The sequence below is a fragment of the Arvicola amphibius genome, chromosome 4 (assembly GCF_903992535.2).
Source record: "Arvicola amphibius chromosome 4, mArvAmp1.2, whole genome shotgun sequence".
NCBI lineage: Eukaryota > Metazoa > Chordata > Mammalia > Rodentia > Cricetidae > Arvicola > Arvicola amphibius.
The window spans coordinates 44,451,335-44,469,351 of record NC_052050.1 but is presented as its reverse complement, the minus strand read 5'-3'; positions in this window follow the sequence as shown (position 1 = coordinate 44,469,351).

Sequence of the window (18,017 nt, the reverse complement as noted above, 5' to 3'; positions counted from 1 at the left end):
TCTCTGCGTTACCCTTCTCCTAAGAAACAGTCAGTCAGGTGTGGTGGCGCATGCCCTTAATCCCAGCACTCGGGAGGCACAGGCAGGCGAATCTCTGTGAGTTTTAGGTCAGCCTGGTCTAAATGTGAATTCCAGAACACCCATGGCTACATAGGAGACCCTGTCTTTTTCAAAAGCAAGTCTTCTGATGGACAGCTTGAGCATTACAGGCTTCAGGTGTCTCAGTTTTCCTTGTAGGCAGGGACAATACGCATGAACCACTTTACTCTACTTGGCTTAGACTTCCTTACAATTAAAAATGTTGGTTCCATAGAGAGTACTAGAAAGAAATTAAAAGGCAACCTATAAACTGATGGAAAACATTTGCATATCATATATATGATAAGGGACATATAATTTGCATATATAAAGACCCTCATGATTCAATTTAAATGCGCAGTTAAAAAAACAGGCAAAGGATTTTAACAGAGATTTTTCTCTAAAGAAAAATAATATACAAATGACCAATAAGCCCATAAAAAGACAGTCAGAATTATTATCCACTGAAGAAAAGCAAATGAAAACCACCTTGAGAACAGCAGTGTTAAGGCTGTGGAGTGGATTGTAGCGTTTGCAACATGGACTTGTGAATGGAGAAAAAAATAGCAACCAAACAACCGAACAGAAATTGAACCGTGACTGTCCCAGGGTGAACTATACTTTAGTGAACTATCTATCATTCAGTAAAGCTATTACAACACCCCCCCCGCACACCACACACACACACACACACACACACACACACACACACACGTACTGAGATGTCACTTTTCGCCTGTTTGATTGGTGGAAAAATTGCAACTCCCACACATTGATGATGTGATAAAATAGTTCCACTTTAGAAAACTGGGGCTTAGTTCTTAAGAAGTCTGAAACAGAGTTAGCCTCTGACTAGGAATTATATTCACAGATAATGTACCCCAAGGAAATGAAAACAGGTGTGCACTTGAAACGTCTGTTGTTGGACGCATGGTTCACAATGGCTCAAGAGTAGGGAAAATCTAAAGGTTTGCAAATCAATGAGTGATAAATGCATATGATGACATTTTACAATGACAAAAGGAACAAGGTCCCTGTTGTCTTATAGATGCCATGCTGGGCTTGGAAAGATGAATCAGCAATTAAGAGAAATTGCTTGTCTTTTATTATTAATATTTTTCATTTTATGTGCATGGGAGTTTTACCTGACTGTATGTCTGTGCACCATGTGCATGGCTGATGACTAGGGGGCCAGAAGAGGGCAGAGATATCCTGGAACCGGAGTTATAGACAATTGTTAGGCCCCATGTGGGGGCTGGGAATTGAATCCAGATTATTTGGAAAACCGTTAGTGTTCTTAACTACTGAGCCATCTCTCTAGCCCTGGGAACTTGCTTTTCTTGCAGAAGACATAAGTTGGGTTCCTAGCTCTGGTACTGAGTGGCTCACAGGCTTGTTACCCCAGCTCTGAAGACCTCTTCTGACCTCTGTGGATATCCACACTCACTCACACACACACACACACACACACACACACACACAGAAAGAGAGAGAGAGAGAGAGAGAGAGAGAGACACGTATACACCATAATTAGCAATAAATCTAAAAGCAACACTCATGTGAAGAGAAAGAGGTTAGTTAAAAACTGAAAACAAGACCAGGCAATGGTGGTTCATGCCTTTAATCCCAGTACTTGGAAGGCAGAGGCAGGTGGATCTCTGTGAGCTCAAGTCCAGCCTGGTCTACAGATCTCGTTCCAGGACAGTGAGGGCTGTTACACAAAGAAACCCTGCCTTGAAAAACAAAACAAAACAAAAAATCCACCATTTTGCGGGTTATGCTCACCTAAAATGTTCAGGTATGCAACCAAAGAGCCAGGAAGTCAATTAGCAGCTTCCAGGGAAACTTGGAGGAAATAGGGAGTGACTGCTGAGGGTTTCTACAGGGGCAATGAAAATGTTCTGAAATTAGATACTAGTGACAGTTGTACAATTCTGTGAATATACTGAACAGCACAGGACTGTAATATCTAAAAGTTTGTTGTTTTGCCCTCAAGCACGTGTGCGCACCTTGTATGCGTCTGGTGTTCATGAAGGTCAGAAGAGGGCGTCAGATTCCCTGGGAATTGAGTTAGAGATGGTTGTGAGCTGCAATGCGGGGGCTGGGAACCAAACTCAGTCCTCTGAAAAAGCAAGTACTCTTAACCTCTGTGGCATCTCTCTAATTTTAAAGGGTAGGTTTTATATGAATGGTATATCAAACCCGTTATTAAAGTTTTTATAAAATCATAACCATAATAATGCAAAAGTTACATTCAGAAGAGCATTCTAAAACCAAATAGTGAAGAGGATGCTAATTAAAATGAAATGTGACTCTATATAAGTATATAAAAATATGATTGTTATGCAGAAGTAGGCAATAAAAACCCAGTACAGATAACGGAGGATGGAGTAAACATACATTGCACTTCACTGTGTGTTGCATCGCTGTTATTGGGCTAGTCGATGCCCACAGAGCTGGAAAAACATTATTTGAGGGTATCTAGGAGATGCTTTTCTGGAAAAGTTTTAATCAGTAGACCAAGTAAAAAAAGACCAGACATCCTCAGTCCCTACCGTCATCCAGGTGACCATTGTCCAACCCACTGAGGAAACAAAGGCAGCCAAGGCCCCCATCTTCTCTGTTTGGGCTGCATCATCCACTTCCTCCTTGCTTGGACCAGGCTCTTCTGCTTTTCAGGCCCTTGGACTCAGAATGGTTATAGTACCAGTTTTCCCAGGTTACAGCTTGGAGGTGGCAGATGGTAGGACTCAGTGGCCTTCATGGGGATATGAGCCAATCCCAGAAGTCTCATCACGGACAGATAAAGATAGACAGGTACATTTGAGACTATTAGTTCTATGTCTCTGGAGAACCCTGACAAATATACTAGGCTCACAATTTATTTGTCCTTATTTCTGAATATATATTGTTAAATTTTAATTTATATATGAGCATGAAGCTATCTATATTTCTCTTTTCCTTCCCTTCTTTTGTGGTGGTGGTAGAGGGGAGCAGAAGGGGTTTTGAGATAGAGTTTCTCTGTGTAACAGTCCTCGCTGTCCTGGAACTCACTTTGAACACCAGGTTGGCCTTGAACTCAGAGAGGTCTTCTTGCCTTTGCCTCCCAAGTGCTGGGATTAAAGGAGAGCACCACCACCACTTGGGCTCTCCTTTGCTTCTTATTCATTTATCTTTGTGCTGAAGATAGAGCCCAGGTCTCACAGGAGCTAAGCGGTTTTGTTTTTGTTTTCTACTGAGCTATACCCCAGGTGCCACCGTGGCTGTTCATCTTGGTTTGTTTGTTTTTGTTTTACTGTCATTTTCAAACAAACCACAGAGACTTGTCTAGTGTGGGAATGTTTTTCCCCTCCTAGAACAAGATCTTGCTTTCCAAAGAATTCTTCTAACTAATGGACTTAGTAAATACCAAAACCACCGGAACATCGCTGATATCTGATTCTGTTAAGACAAAACAAGGCTGTAAATCGGTCTGTTGTTGAGATGGCATAAGTCTGTTTACAAAGCAGACAGGACTCGTGTGTGAGGAGAAAGTGAACTAAAGTCTTTTATGACAGTCTCAGCTGTTGCATAAGTTTAGCAGCTCACAGGGTGAAGGCATCGAGAACATACAGGAACAAACAAACCCAGTTCCTCTACTCTTACTCAACAGCCAACTGAAGAAAGAGTTGTGTGATCACATATTTGGGTTTTCTCTCACAGACACCAAGCAAATGATCCTTCCTGTAACAGACATTCTCTGGTTCTGCTGTGCTCCCGCTGGTTAGACCACACTCACCGCTCACGGGCTCAGTCCCCGATGCTGCTACCCTCTCCCACTGCAGCGCCTATCCCCAAGCTGTTGCATTTGTGCTACAGACTTTAAGCCAGAGCTCCCACCCTCATTCTCATCTTTGGTTCATCTTCTGGAGTGGCTCCTAGAACTCAGGGAAACAGTGAGGATGACTGGTTCGCTGCAGAAGTACCTCTCAGCGCAGCGACCGCAACCTGTTGGTTCACATTCGTAATCTCAGTGCTTGGGAGGCAGGAGCATTGCCATGACTTGGAGGTTAGCTTGGGCTACATAATAAGTTCCATGCCAGTCTGGGCTACAGAGTGAGACTCTGCCTCAAAAGCAAATAAACAGGGGTAGGAGAGATGGCTCCGTGATTAAGTGCACTGGCTGCTCTTGCAGAGGACTGGGCTTTGTTTCTTAGCACCCACATGACAGACAGCTCACAACTGCTTGTAACTCCAGCTCCAGTGTATCCTGGCTTCTGAGGGCATGTGCACACACATGTACATACTCATATGTAGATGCATACATGTGCACATATTTTAAAACTAATGAAAATATTAAGTAAAACAAATAAATACATAAAAATTAAAATGAAGGGGCCATTGAGGTAGCTCAGTGGGTAAGGCATTTTCTGCCAAGACAGACAAGCCGAGTTCAATCCCGAGGCCTCGCAGAGTAGGAGAGGACCATCTCCAACACGTTGGCCTCACTGACGGTTCAGGCACACGTACAGACATGCGTGCATACAATAAATAATAAAATAACAGTGGCAGGTGTTAAAAAGGGTACCAATGGCACTCAGTGGCAGAGTGATTGCCTAGCGTGATAGAGGTCTGGGTTCATTCCCCAGCACCATAAAACAAAAACAAAAACCAAAGGCTCCTGATAAACAGCATCACATCAAGATGGCAGTGGAGAGGGTAAAGCAGAGAAGAAGGGATGCAGAGCCTCCATACCCTTCCCACCTCCCAGAATCTCTGCTGGTCAGCTCCCTGGAAGTTCTTCCAGCTGTCCTCTGGGGCTTTTATGGAGGTTGAATCATTATACAAGGCTGATAGAGTCAATCATTGGCCACTGATAATCAACTTACCTTTCAGCCACTCTCCTAGTTCCCTGTCCGGAGATTGAGAAGTGGGACTCATAAATCCCAACCCTCTAATCACACCTTGGTCCAGACCAGCTGTCACCTCTCTGGAATCTAGAGGTTGCCAACCACCATAATTGCCTTAGCATACAAGAGGCTCATCACTTTGAAGATTACAAGGATTTTAGGACCTGGTCTACCAGGAGACAGGAAGACCACGTATATATTACACACTATCACAGAATTGCTAGGGGGCTGGAGAGATGGCTCAGAGGTTAAGAGCACTGACTGTTCTTCCAGGGGTCCTGAGTTCAATTCCCAGCAACCACATGGTGGCTCACAACCATCTGTAATGAAGTCTGGTGCCCTCTTCTGGCATAGAGCTGTACATGCAGAAGGAGCATTGTATACATAATAAATAAATCTTTAAAAAAAAAAAGAAAAAAAGAAAAGAAAAGTAATTGCTAGTATATATGCATCCTAGAGACTTTTCTCAGCACAGAGGAAGGAAAAGGCCGATGCTGAATAGAGGCTCTGGCAAGTGTGTGCAAACCACATGTGGGGAAACTCGCAAGGGCATTTTTTTTTCCATTCTATCATCACAGACTTTTGCTCTGGGAGAAGGGATTTTTATCTATAATAATTGTTTTGTGAGAAATAAATATATTGAATACAATACCTATAGAATCCTCACCATGCTTTATTATTATTTTTAAAATGTATGTGTATGGGTGTTTTGCCTGCATGTATATCTGTGAACCACATGCGTGTCCGGGGATGCCTCAAGACTTTCTATAAAGAGGTCTGTTGGCTATCAGGGTATTTACCACAATTTTTTTTTTAAATAAAGGAAGTGAGTGAGCCTGGCCTGTCATCACTTCCTCTCTGGAGGCTGGTGCAAGAGGATCACAAGTTAAAGGTCTCCCTGGGCTACAGAGTGAGTTCAGGTCCAGCAATTCAGTGTGAATTTGTGCCAGAATGAAAGCTGAGCCCGGGTGTAGTGGTATCGGCCTGTAATGCAACACTAAGGAGCCGGAGGATTAGGAGTTCAAGTCCATCTTTGATTAAATAATGATGCGGAGCCAGCCTCAGCTAGCAAGACTCTGTTTCAAAAGCCAACAAATAAATGAAATGTAAAAAGTGTGCATGTGGTGGTGGGTGGGGTCTAGCGAAGCGGTAGAGCACATGCCTAGCATGTACAAAGACCTTGGTTCAGTCCCCGGGACCTCAGATAGTTAAATGAAGTTTAAAAGACTCACTGACATTCTTTTTGTTTATTTTTGGTTTTGCTTGAGATGGAGTCTCACTTTGTAGCCCTGGATGTCCTAGAACTAACTATGTTGACCAGGCTGGCCTTGAACTCACAGAGATCCACTTGCTTTTGCCTCCTGAGTGCTGGTACTAACAGTGTATACTATCACATACAGCAATGATTGGCATTCTTTTTAAAATTTTCATATGTATGAGTGTTTTACCTGCAAGTATGCTTGTGCACCATGTGTGTACAGGGCCTGTGGAGGCCAGAAGAGGGCATGGATCCTCTGGGTCTGGAGTTGCAAATGGTTTTGAGATGCCATGAGGTTACTGGAATTGAACCTGGGTCGTCTAATAGAGCAGTCACTGCTCTTAACCAATGAGCCATCTCTCCAGCCCCATCATTAACACTCTTAATGCCTATTTGTATTTCTCTACTCTCATGTGGTTTATTTCAAGCTCTGTCTTCTCATCTGGCATGACCTGAACCTGTTTCTTTTAAGCAACAGGACACAACAAGCTTTATGAGATGATGAGAATAAACAAGAATTTCTTAGGAATATCCAGACCTGTATTGCAAAATAGGTTATATCAAAACTTATTGGCTGAGTTCAAGGCCAGCCTGGTCTACAAGAGCTAGTTCCAGGACAGGCTCTAGAAACTACAGGGAAACCCTGTCTCGAAAAAACCAAAAAAAAAAAAAAAACCTTATTGGGTAAGTGCATAAAAAACATATTTGATAGTGAAAGTGTAAAATCCAATGTGAAGTTGCACAGCTGATGTCTGTGTTCACTTGGTCAATTTGACACAGCCTAGAGTCCTAAAAGAAAGTTCAACTGAGGAGCTGCCTAGATCAGATAGACCTGTGGGCATATCTGTCAGATTTGACTTGATTATTAATAGATGCAGGAGGGCCTAGCCCACTGTGGGCAGCACCATCCCTGAGCCTATGAGTAACCCAGAGAACTAGCCAGTAAACAGCATCCCTCTATGGAGTCTGCTTATCCTACTGTCCCTCAGTGATTGATTTTGATACAGGAGATCAAATAAATTCTTCCCTTCTCTAAGTGGTGTTTGGTGGTGGGATAATGCTTTTGTATACTGTAAAGACTTGTCACTGGGGCTGGAGAGATGGCTCAGAGATTAAGAGCAGTGGCTGCACTTCCAGAGGTCCTGAGTTCAAGTCCCAGCAACTACATGGTGGCTCACAACCATCTATGAGATCTGGTGCCCTCTTCTGACCTGCAGGTGTACATACAGACAGAACACTGTATACGTAATAAATAAAATTTAAAAAAAGACTTGTCACTCATATTGGTTTAATAAAACACTGATTGACCAGTATTCAGTAAGGAAATATAGGCGGAGCAACCAGACTAAGAGAATTCTGGGAAGAAGAAAGGCAGAGATGCCAGATGAAAAGGAAGCAAGATGAGAATACCTTACTAATAAAAGGCATCAAGCCACGTCACTAAACATAGATGAATTATGGGTTAATTTAAGTGGTAAGATGATATAGGTATGAATAATTTGTATTTGTATAAATCTTGACTTATTGATACAAGTTTAAGGTCAATTTTGCTATATATATGTATTTCTGATATTGATTAAGGTATTGTGATTGTGTAGTTCATTTAAAAATGTAATGTATAATTAAAAAATATAGGTTGTTAATGGATAATCATCAATAATAGTCAAGCTTGTAGTCATGTTAGTTAGATTTTCTAGATATATAGAAATATATTTCAGTTAGATAGGCATTCCACATATCTTTCAAAGACTACAGAATATGGCATTTAATGTTTTAATAATTTAGGGCTTGTCATGGCAATGAGACATGTCTGCTCCTAGCAGCACCAATCTACTTCAAGAGGAAGATGGGTATTGAAGAGGCTCCTTATGGAGTTGGTAGCCATTTGGGCAAGAAACTGCCCTTGGCTGGACTGATGCATGAACTGGACACAAAGAACCCTCAGAAAGAGGACTGTTGAACTTTCCTAAAGGTGAGATGGTCTTTCGGGGTTCCTGATTCAAGAAAGAGTCTACGAGACATTCTGAAGGACACAGCAGATAGTGACTGAACTGCCTTCGAAATTTCCTGCTTCATGGAAATGTCTCTGGATACTATGGGCCTGTAGGCCGAAGATGGATGCCCCAATGGTACAGAGGAACTTTGGGTGACGGTCCAGGCAACGAGATGTCTCTGTGATTTCTAGAGTTTTGTAAGTTGCTTACTTCTCATTTACTTAGGTAATATTATAGCCTTCTGGAGTCTTTGATGGAGTTGAAGAATAGATAGATAGTTATAGTTGTTTTCCTTTGTTATGATAAAAGATAAAATAGATATAAATATTGTAACTGTAATTCTTACTTGATAACTGTTTTGTTATATGTAATTTTACTATGTTAAAGTGAAAGCCTTTCTTTTTTGTTTAAACAGAAAAAGGGGAAATGATGTAGGTGTGTCTTCTATCTATCTGATGATTTCATGGGTTAATTAATAAAGAAACTGCTTGGCCTGATAGGTTAGAACATAGGTGGGTGGAGTAGACAGAACAGAATGCTGGGAAGAAGGGAAGTGAGGCAGATGCCTCAAGCAGTTGCCATGTCTCTCCTCTCCAAGATGGACGCAGGTTAAGATCTCTACTGGTAAGCCACCCCTCATGGTGCTACATAGATTACTAAATATGGGTTAAGCAAAATGTGCAAATTAGTCAATAAGAGGCTAGAGCTAATGGGCCAAGCAGTGTTTAAATGAATACAGCTTGTGTGTTGTTATTTCTGGGGCTAAGCTAGCTATGCAGGAGCTGGGTGGGATGAAAAGCAGGCCTGCCCACAGCTCATCACTACAGTAAGAACTAGTTAATGATAAGCCTGAGCTAACAGGCCAAACAGTTTATCATTAACATAAGCCTCTGTGTATTTTGTGGGGGCTGAATGGCTGCAGGACCTGGTGGAACAGAAACTCTGTCAACAATGTTTTATCACAGAAACAAAGGGAAAGTAGAATACCTTGTATCACTCTTTGATAGGTCAGATCTTTTTTTTTTTTTTTTTTTTTTTTTTTTTGGTTTTTCGAGACAGGGTTTCTCTGTGGCTTTGGAGCCTGTCCTGGAACTAGCTCTTGTAGACCAGGCTGGTCTCGAACTCACAGAGATCCGCCTGCCTCTGCCTCCCGAGTGCTGGGATTAAAGGCGTGCGCCACCACCGCCCGGCTTGATAGGTCAGATCTTAGCCCACCATTCTTCCTTCCTGTGGCAAGGACCAGGTTGCCATATCAGTCCTGGGCTATCTCTGACTTGTCAAGTGTGCAATAGAAAATTAAGTTTCGAGTCCTGACCTAGCCATAGAAGAAGCAAAATGTGACTGCCTCGCCAAATAAGGTACTGAGCCACATGGCTAACATAGATAAGAATAATGGGCTAATATGAGTTATAAGAGTTAATAAGAAGCCTGAGCAAATGGGCCAATCAGTTTATAACTAACGTAGATCTCTGTGTGATTTCTTTGCGGCTGAATGGCTACAGGACTGGGTGGGATAGAAACCTCAGTGAATGTGTGGACAACTGCATCCACATAAAGCCTGAGAGAGCTTAAAAAGTAATTCTAGAAGACAAAAAAAAATAGAGTAAAGCATGGATTATTAATAGCAGCACTTTCTCAATTGGGCTCTGCTTGTTAGAAGCAAGCGCTCTCATTTAAGAGAGGCTTCCTGACTCAGCTTTAGCTGCAAAAACATTGCAGCCCTTTTAAGAGGTTCTGCCACAAAACACTTAAATGGTGTTTATGAATAGCCTACAGCATGCTTCTTGGTGGTGGCACAACGCCATAAAGTTGTGGCAATAAACATGGCTCTGGCTGGTACCTCAAAAAGCTAAAGAATGGACTGGATCTAACCATCAAAGCCATGGCTTTAATCCTATACATATTGCTTAGCAAATTAAAAAATCATGTGGTCAGAAAAAGAGACATACAGTAAAGAGAGATTCAAAGATGAAGAAAACCTCTAAATGTTTTACAGTGTGTTAAAAATATATGCAGGCTTGGGAGAGAAAAGAAAAAGGTTAAAGTCCTTAAAATATCAAGAAAGAGAATAGTTGAATGTGGTGGTGCACACCTTTAATCCCAACACTTGGGAGGCAGAGGCGGCAGATCTCTGTGAATTAAAGAACAATCTGGTTTAAAGAGGGAGTTCTAGGACAGCCAAAGATACACAGAGAACCTGTCTCAAAGAGCCAAAAATTAAAAGTAAAAATAAGAGAAATAGAGGTTAAAATAAAGCCACATAAAGATGAAAAATATACAAAGAGTCTGGATACTGTATGTTATTATGTTCTCTGAATTATTTGAATGCTGAGGAAGGAGCAACAGCTGCTAAATATATTTGTTTATAAATGCTGCTGAATTAATCCAAGATAGGTATTTTGAAAATACCTTGACTTCAAAATTGAAGTCAAAAGGTGTGTTACTTGGGAGAAGAGATTTTATTTTTGTTTCCACAGGAAATGAGAGGCTGTGGATTCATTCTGAGTTAAGAAAAATCAGGTTTGATCAAGGAAAACCATCTGAGAAATCTCTGGTAGGAACAGATGACCCAGATGTCTGAGTTCTACATCCAGAACAGATTCAAGACTGCTGCCTGAGATGATCAAGCCTCACAGGATACTCCAGTCAGGACTTGATCATAATTCTAAATTTTCTTTAGGTCCCCGTAAGATTATCAGTGCCCCCAATCAGCAGGAAGTAGCCTGGAAAATGACTCCCACATTCTCAAAAGATGGACTATGGATATTTTCCTTTGTTTAGAATGTTGGTTATAAGTTGTTATGGCTAATGGTGAGGAGAAAAGCTAAACAAAGGATATTAGATTTAGAGTTCTTGTATTTTTATAAAAAAAAAAAGAAGGGGAAGTGCTGTGGGACAATGGTCTATATCCTGTCAATTATATTTTAAATAAACACTGACTGGCCAGTAGCCAGGCAGGAAGTATAGGCAGGACAACCAGGCAGGAAGTAGAGGCAGGGCAATGAGAACAGGAAAATTCTGGGAAGAGGAAAGCTTATTCTGCAGTCCTGACCCAGCCACAGAAGAAGCAAGATGTGATTGCCTCGTAGAATAAGGTACCAAGCCACGTGGCTAATAACATAGACAAGAATAATAGGCTAATATGTTATAAAAGTTAATAAGAAGCCTGAGCAAATGGACCAGTCAGTTTATAACTAAAAAAAAAGTTTCTAAAACCATTTTTAGATCTTTCTGTTATTCCCAGTAGAATATAGTATCAATTAATGATATGTTTCTTTGTTGTTGTTGTTGTTGTTGTTTAAGTCCAAATGCTAGATTTATTCAATTCAAATCTATCTAGGTCATAGCCCCAAAAGCCCTACTACTTCCTACAGTGTTCTTCCAGTGGGTGTATTGTCTCTACATGGTGAGCAAAAGGCACAGCAAACACTGACAGGGTTCCACTGGCCTTGGGTAAGAACTCAAGATGTGCAGTTGGCTGGCTGTGTGGGGAAATTGGCAGAGAGCCGGATGCCCCTACTGAGCCACAGGGATGAGTCTGGGTAGAAGGCAGAGTAAGGGCTAGTCCTTAGGGTTTCAACGTGTGGAGCCCCACAGGAAGCTGTTGCTTCCCTGCTACCTGTGCTGAGTGCTGCCTAAGTCCAAAGGCCTGAGATCCTCAGAGGTAGAGTGTGCCTTTAAGAACAAAGAGTGGGAGGGGCTGGGGTTGAAGAAGTACAATAAAAAACAAGAGATGCTTTTCTACTTCTGGAAGTAGGTGGAGAAAGAATACAGACAAGAAGTCTGTATTGAGGCACCGATGTGGACAGTGTTTGCTTTGTGCGTGCAGTGCTAGCCAGGGGCTCCTGGCAAACAAAGCCCTGCCTGATTTCTTTTCTCCTCTGGTCCTGTGCTGTTAGTGTAACCCACACTCAGGCTTATTCCAGGGCTATGTTTGCCTCCCACCCTCCTTTTCACGGCGTGCCAAGAACACACAGATGGCATTTGCAGGATTCGACAATAGCGGAGGTGAACCCAAGGTGCCTACCAGTTTCTTAGGCCCAAAGAATTCTTATTGTATGAAGCAGGTCCTGTGTTGTAAAAAGGTCAGGAGAGCACTTTAGGTAACATGAGACTGTTAGCAAAAATCTGAGCTTTTTAAAATTACATTTAAAAACTCTGTGTGTGTGTGTGTGTGTGTGTGCGCGCGCGCGAGTGTGCGTGTGCCGTGCGTGTGTTATGTGGGAAGGTAGAAGACAGAGGAATTTGTCCTTAACTTTTCCCATGTGTGTTCCAGGGACCAAACTCAAGTCATTGGGCTTGGAGACTGTACCCCTACTCACTGATGCAACTCCCTGACCCTTACAAGGGGTGGGGGTTGTGCATGCTTGGCCTATGCTTTACTGCTGAACTCCATCCCCAGCCCTTGAGCTATGGACACATGCTGATATCTCAGTGCTTCTGAACTATACTTAATGCAGTGCTGGGAATTGAACCCAGGACCTCATGAATGCAAAGGAAACACTCTACCACTGAGCTATATCCGCAATCTTAACACTTGACTTTAATTTAATAACTTAAGTAGGGCTCCCTCCATTATCTTCTTTCTGTTCTTTCTTGGGATGTGCTAGTCCAAAATCCATTTCCCCTGCACACTGTTGTAAAACGTGTTTCCCCTAATTATGCAGAGGAGCTCTGGCCCAGGATTGCTCGGTGTGCGTTATTCAGTGGAGCGTGGAAGGGCATGGCCCTCAAGTCAGGCAGATTGGCTCAGAAACCAAGATAAGAATCCAGAGATAAGCCGGGCGGTGGTGGCGCATGCCTTTAATCCCAGCACTTGGGAGGCAGAGGCAGGCAGATCTCTGTGAGTTCGAGACCAGCCTGGTCTACAAGAGCTAGTTCCAGGACAGGCTCCAAAGCTACAGAGAAACCCTGTCTCGAAAAACCAAAAAAAAAAAAAAAAAAAAAAAAAAAAAAAAAAAAAAGAGTCCAGAGATATTATCTGTAGCTGTGGAAGAAGAAACAAAGGTGTAAATGGCATCACAGAGAAGCGATAAACCTTGGCAAAACCTTGAAGCAGTTGGGGACATAAAAAAAAAAAAAAAAAAAAAAAAAAACGTGGTTAATATATAAAAAATTATTAGGGTTGGCAGGGTAGCTTAGAGGCACTGGGTTCAAACCCCAGCCCAGACGGAAAGAACAGTATGGTTTTAACAGCTATTTACCATGTACCAAACACTGTTCTAGACATAAGTCCACCAAGAACACAAAACAAAGTGACTGTACTCCTAATTACCGTAACTAATCTTGGTGACAATGATCTTGACAACAATGATGACATGCCTTGGGGAGCAGGTTTGGAAGAGGGGAGCCATGGCCAGAGGCATGGCCTGGGATTGTTTTTCCTCATGAGTCCTGCTGTGCACCTTGATTTAAAGTTTTAAACATTTTAAATTATTAACTATTTATGAGCTGTATGGTGGGTTTTTTTGTTCTGTTTCTAGTTTATCGAGACAGCGTTTCACTTCATTGCTTAGGCTAGCCTTGTCTAAGCCTCCCAAGTGTGGGGTTTACAGGGTGTGCCATCACACCCAGGTCCCCCAGGGATATATCATCACACCTAGTGTCCTCCCACCCCCGAGTGTGTGTGTGTGTGTGTGTGTGTATGTGTGTGTGTGTGTGTGTTACTGATGACTGAACTCTGAACTTAGGGACAAGTATTCTACCACCAAGTACCTCTGGCACCTCAAATTATTTATTATAGGAGAACTTGGTAGGAAATGGGCATGTGGGTGACCTCTCCCTCCTGTATATCTCTCCATGGTATGTCTTGCAGCTAATGGTCTTCACACTGAGACCTCCATCATCGGGGCTGGCCTGAGCTGATCAGGTGGCTTCTCTTTGCCCGTTTCTCTCTATCTGATGCAAATACGCTCATGTAAAATTTCCCTGGTGTCCTAGAAGGACAGGAGGCTCATTGTGGGACCTCTGGGAGGACCTCCAGCTTCTTGGAAGAACACTGGTCAGGGCACAGGATGAAGCTTGGTAAATCACTTGTCAACCAGGGTGAAGCCGGATGGCACAGTCTCTATCATTGCAAAGGTGCCCAGACAGACACCAAATCATGACACAGCGTACATCTGGATTGTACTGTGCAGTTGTTGATGGCATCTGTACTGCTTACTCCTGGAAAGAAAGGGTAATTTGCTGTCCTGGCTGCATCGTTGCCCCAGATTTCACAAGAAGGCATTTAATCCCTAAAGCAAGGAGAGCCTCCAAATGAAGTGCAAGAACAATTACGTGTTATAATAGAAAGAAAAGAGATAACTGTTTGGAATCGGGATATAATTAACAGGAAAATACTTAAAATATCTGCATAACAGATCAAGGAAGATTGCCAGGGACCATAGGCAGGTCTCCTCTGTGAGCCCATACATAGACAATACAGAGGCTGCAGGCAGTCGGTGTGGTGCATGTGTTACGGGTGGCACAACGATGCTCTGATAGATGTTGATAGCTCCGGACAGGAGAGTCTGGATTTGCAGTGGTTGCCAATTTCAATTATATAAATACTTCCACCTTGATCAATTTCAAGCTACCCAATTGAAGTTGCTGCACGTGGAGTTGGGAGAGAAGCAGTCAGTTCTCAGCAGTGCCTGGGAGCTGCTGGGTCCAGCCAGGTTCCAGCACTGCTGTTGGCTTCAAAACCCAGGTTCCTCATGTCATCTGCCCTTAGCCTTATGGGTATTGCTTGAACTTTTATCCCAGAACCCATCACCTCTCTCAAACAGAACTGTCTATCTCGATATGGAACTGTACCAAGAGCCATGCTGGCTTCCCAGATGTCCTAGGTCTTTCCTGAGGTGAATAAAGCATTGAAAGTCCGGGGACAAAGGAAGTGAAGACAGCAGGCAGGAGAGCTGAAGACAGGTGTTTACTGAAGCTGAAGCAGAGAGCACCTTGTCAGGAAGGGTGGGGTTTCCAGAGCTGGCAGAACGTTTAGTGAGCGCTAGGCTGGTCTTTTATAAGGACCCTCTCCTCTTCTGATCTCTTTTCTCTCTCACCGCCCCCCACCCCGCCGCCGCTCCTACATCATCTCCTAAGCCCGAGGAGACGCGGAAGGCAGCAGTTCCGCTGCAGAGCAGTTCAGCGGTTATGGAGGAATGTTAGCACTTCCCCTCTGGCCCCTCCCGCCGTGAGCTCTTCCCCAAGAACTCACAGAACCAGGTCCATTTGCCCACAACACATATACCAAATTCTGAAATGACAAGTTTTGCCAAAGGAGATTACTGGCAGGGCAGCCAGTGAACTCAGGTTTCAAATCCGCTTCTGGAAGGGTGGGATTTGGGGCTGTTTATATCCTCAGGTGTGGGGAAAGGTGAGAGGCGGCTAACCAAGAACTGATAAAGCAGGTATTCAGGAACTGTGAGCAGGTGGTTTCCGGCTACCCTCTCATTTGTCCCTTTGCAAAGTTCACAGCACAGGAATTCTGGGACTGTCCTTTCGGTGTTGGGTTTTTTTTTTTTTTTTTTTTTTTCCTTTCCAAAATCGACACAATGGTTGGCAAGACCACTGTTTATTCAGAAAGCAGCTAACAGGATGCTGTAGGTCTGTCTGTTAAGATTCAGACAAACTACTACCAGCCACAGGAACCTTTAGGCCGGCAGGAGGAAGGACCCCCTCACCTCTGACTGCCTGCCGGCGGGAGTTCATCACCCGGGGTCTTTGGCCCTTGAATAAACCCTCCTACCCCAACAGGGAACCCTCTCTTGTTAGTCTTGGGGCGGGTGCTTTCCTTTGGAACTCCTGGCCTCTTTTTCCTTTCTCTTTAAATCCTCTGTACTGGAGCCAATGGGACTAAAAGCCGGGTCCTGTGGGGCTTGATGCTTATATGGAGAGGCCCCTTTAAGGAAAAGAGTACCAAATTACAAGCATTCAGTGACTAGTGCTCAGGACCTGGGGCTGGAGCTCCACCCACTTCCACGAGGCAGTTCTGGGAAGGAAAGAGATTGTTTACAGGTGGTGGACCAGCTCATCGGGAGGTGCCGCCCCACCTCCTCTTCCTCTCCCCCTTTGGATAAGGAAGTCTTGGAACGCTCTTTCCATTTCTCTCAAGACTGATACTAGAAGACATTGTCCCCTCCTTCTAAAGGAGTCGTTTTATTCTGCATTGCTCCTTCTGTATCCTAGCCTGCTCTCCCGAAATCTCCAGTCCCCTCCCCCATCTCCTTTCCCACTCCACCCCTCTCCTCTTTGAGCCGACTAGACCAGTCCGGCCAGTGCGAGAGGCCTGTGAAGAAGAACCAACACGGGTGAGAAGTGACCTCTAGTGGTCAGTCGCAAAGGTCACCGGTGTACTTCGGCTCTTACCAGTGCCCGCCCTCAAGTGAAGGAAGAGTGTTACTGGTGGCCAAAGCAGCTTTTGAGTTTGAGGCCAGCCTGAGTTGCGTAGTAAGATCCTGTGTCAAAGATAAGATAAAAGCCGGGAGATGCCTCATTGGGTAAAGTAAAGCGTTTGATGTACAAGTGTAAGGACCTAAGTTTAGATCCCCAGTACCCAGGTCAAAACCCGGGGTGAAGAATGTGCCTGTCACTCAAGGGATGGGTGGGTGGGTGGAGAGGCAGGCATCTCTGGGGACTCTGACTAGCTTGTCTAGCTAGTGATTGTGAGCTCCAGATTCAGCAAGAAATGCTGTTTTAAAACAGTAGTGTGAAGCTTGGCGAAGTGACAAGTATACATTTGATCCCAGCACAGGGAGTTGGGGGTTGGGGCAAGGCAGGAGGATCTCTGAGTTTGAGGTCAGCCTGGTTTACACAGTGAGTTCTAGGCCAGCCATGGTTACAGAGAGAAACCTTATCTTAAAAACAAACAAACAAACAAAAAAAAGAAACAAAACAAATAAACAGGTGAAGAGTGACAGAGAAAGACATCTGGTATTAAAACCCAGCGTCTACATGTACACGTACATGTGCACGCGCTCGCTCGGTTGAATACACACACACATCACAGAGAGAGAGAGAGAGAGAGAGAGAGAGAGAGAGAGAGAGAGAGAGAGAGAGAGAGAGAGAGAAATGATTGAAACCAGACTGGCACGGTTACTACTATGTTATCTACTTTGGGGATAGGGGACATGTATTGTGGGAACATATGCAGTTGGGTTTCTGGGTTGCTAGTATCTGTGTTTGTTGGTCTTGTCTTGGTTTTTTTTTTTTTTTTATTGCGGATAAAACCAAGGACTTTATGCATGCTAGGCGAGCTTCCCGCCACTGAGCCACAGCCACTGCCCCATCTTATCATCTTTTATCATCTTTAACCCAAAGCCCATTAAGCTTAGTATCCTGACGAGTGAAATGGTAACCATCATGGGCACCTTCTAACAGGAGGCAAAGATGGATTGAAAGAGCATGCGCAAGGTGTAAGGTGAGGGTCAGCGAGTGATTGGTACTAAAATCACTTCTCATGCCGGGTGGTGGCGGTGCACACCTTTAATCCCAGCACTCGGGAGGCAGAGGCAGGCGCATCTCTGTGAGTTCGAGGCCAGCCTGGTCTACAAGAGCTAGTTCCAGGACAGGCTCCAAACTACAAAGAAATCCTGTCTCAGAAAAAAAAAAATTACTTCTCAGTCCTTCCTTTGGATTCAAAATGTATAGAGGGTGAAGAAAGAAGAAAGGGATAGGACCAATGGGAGGGACTGAGTTTGGATTTTAGTATAGGTAGGCTGTGGAGGGTGAGGTGACGTCTAAGTCTATTCAGCCCAGGATGAGAGAACATCTCCCGGGAAACTATACACACATACACGCAGACTCCCACACACAAAC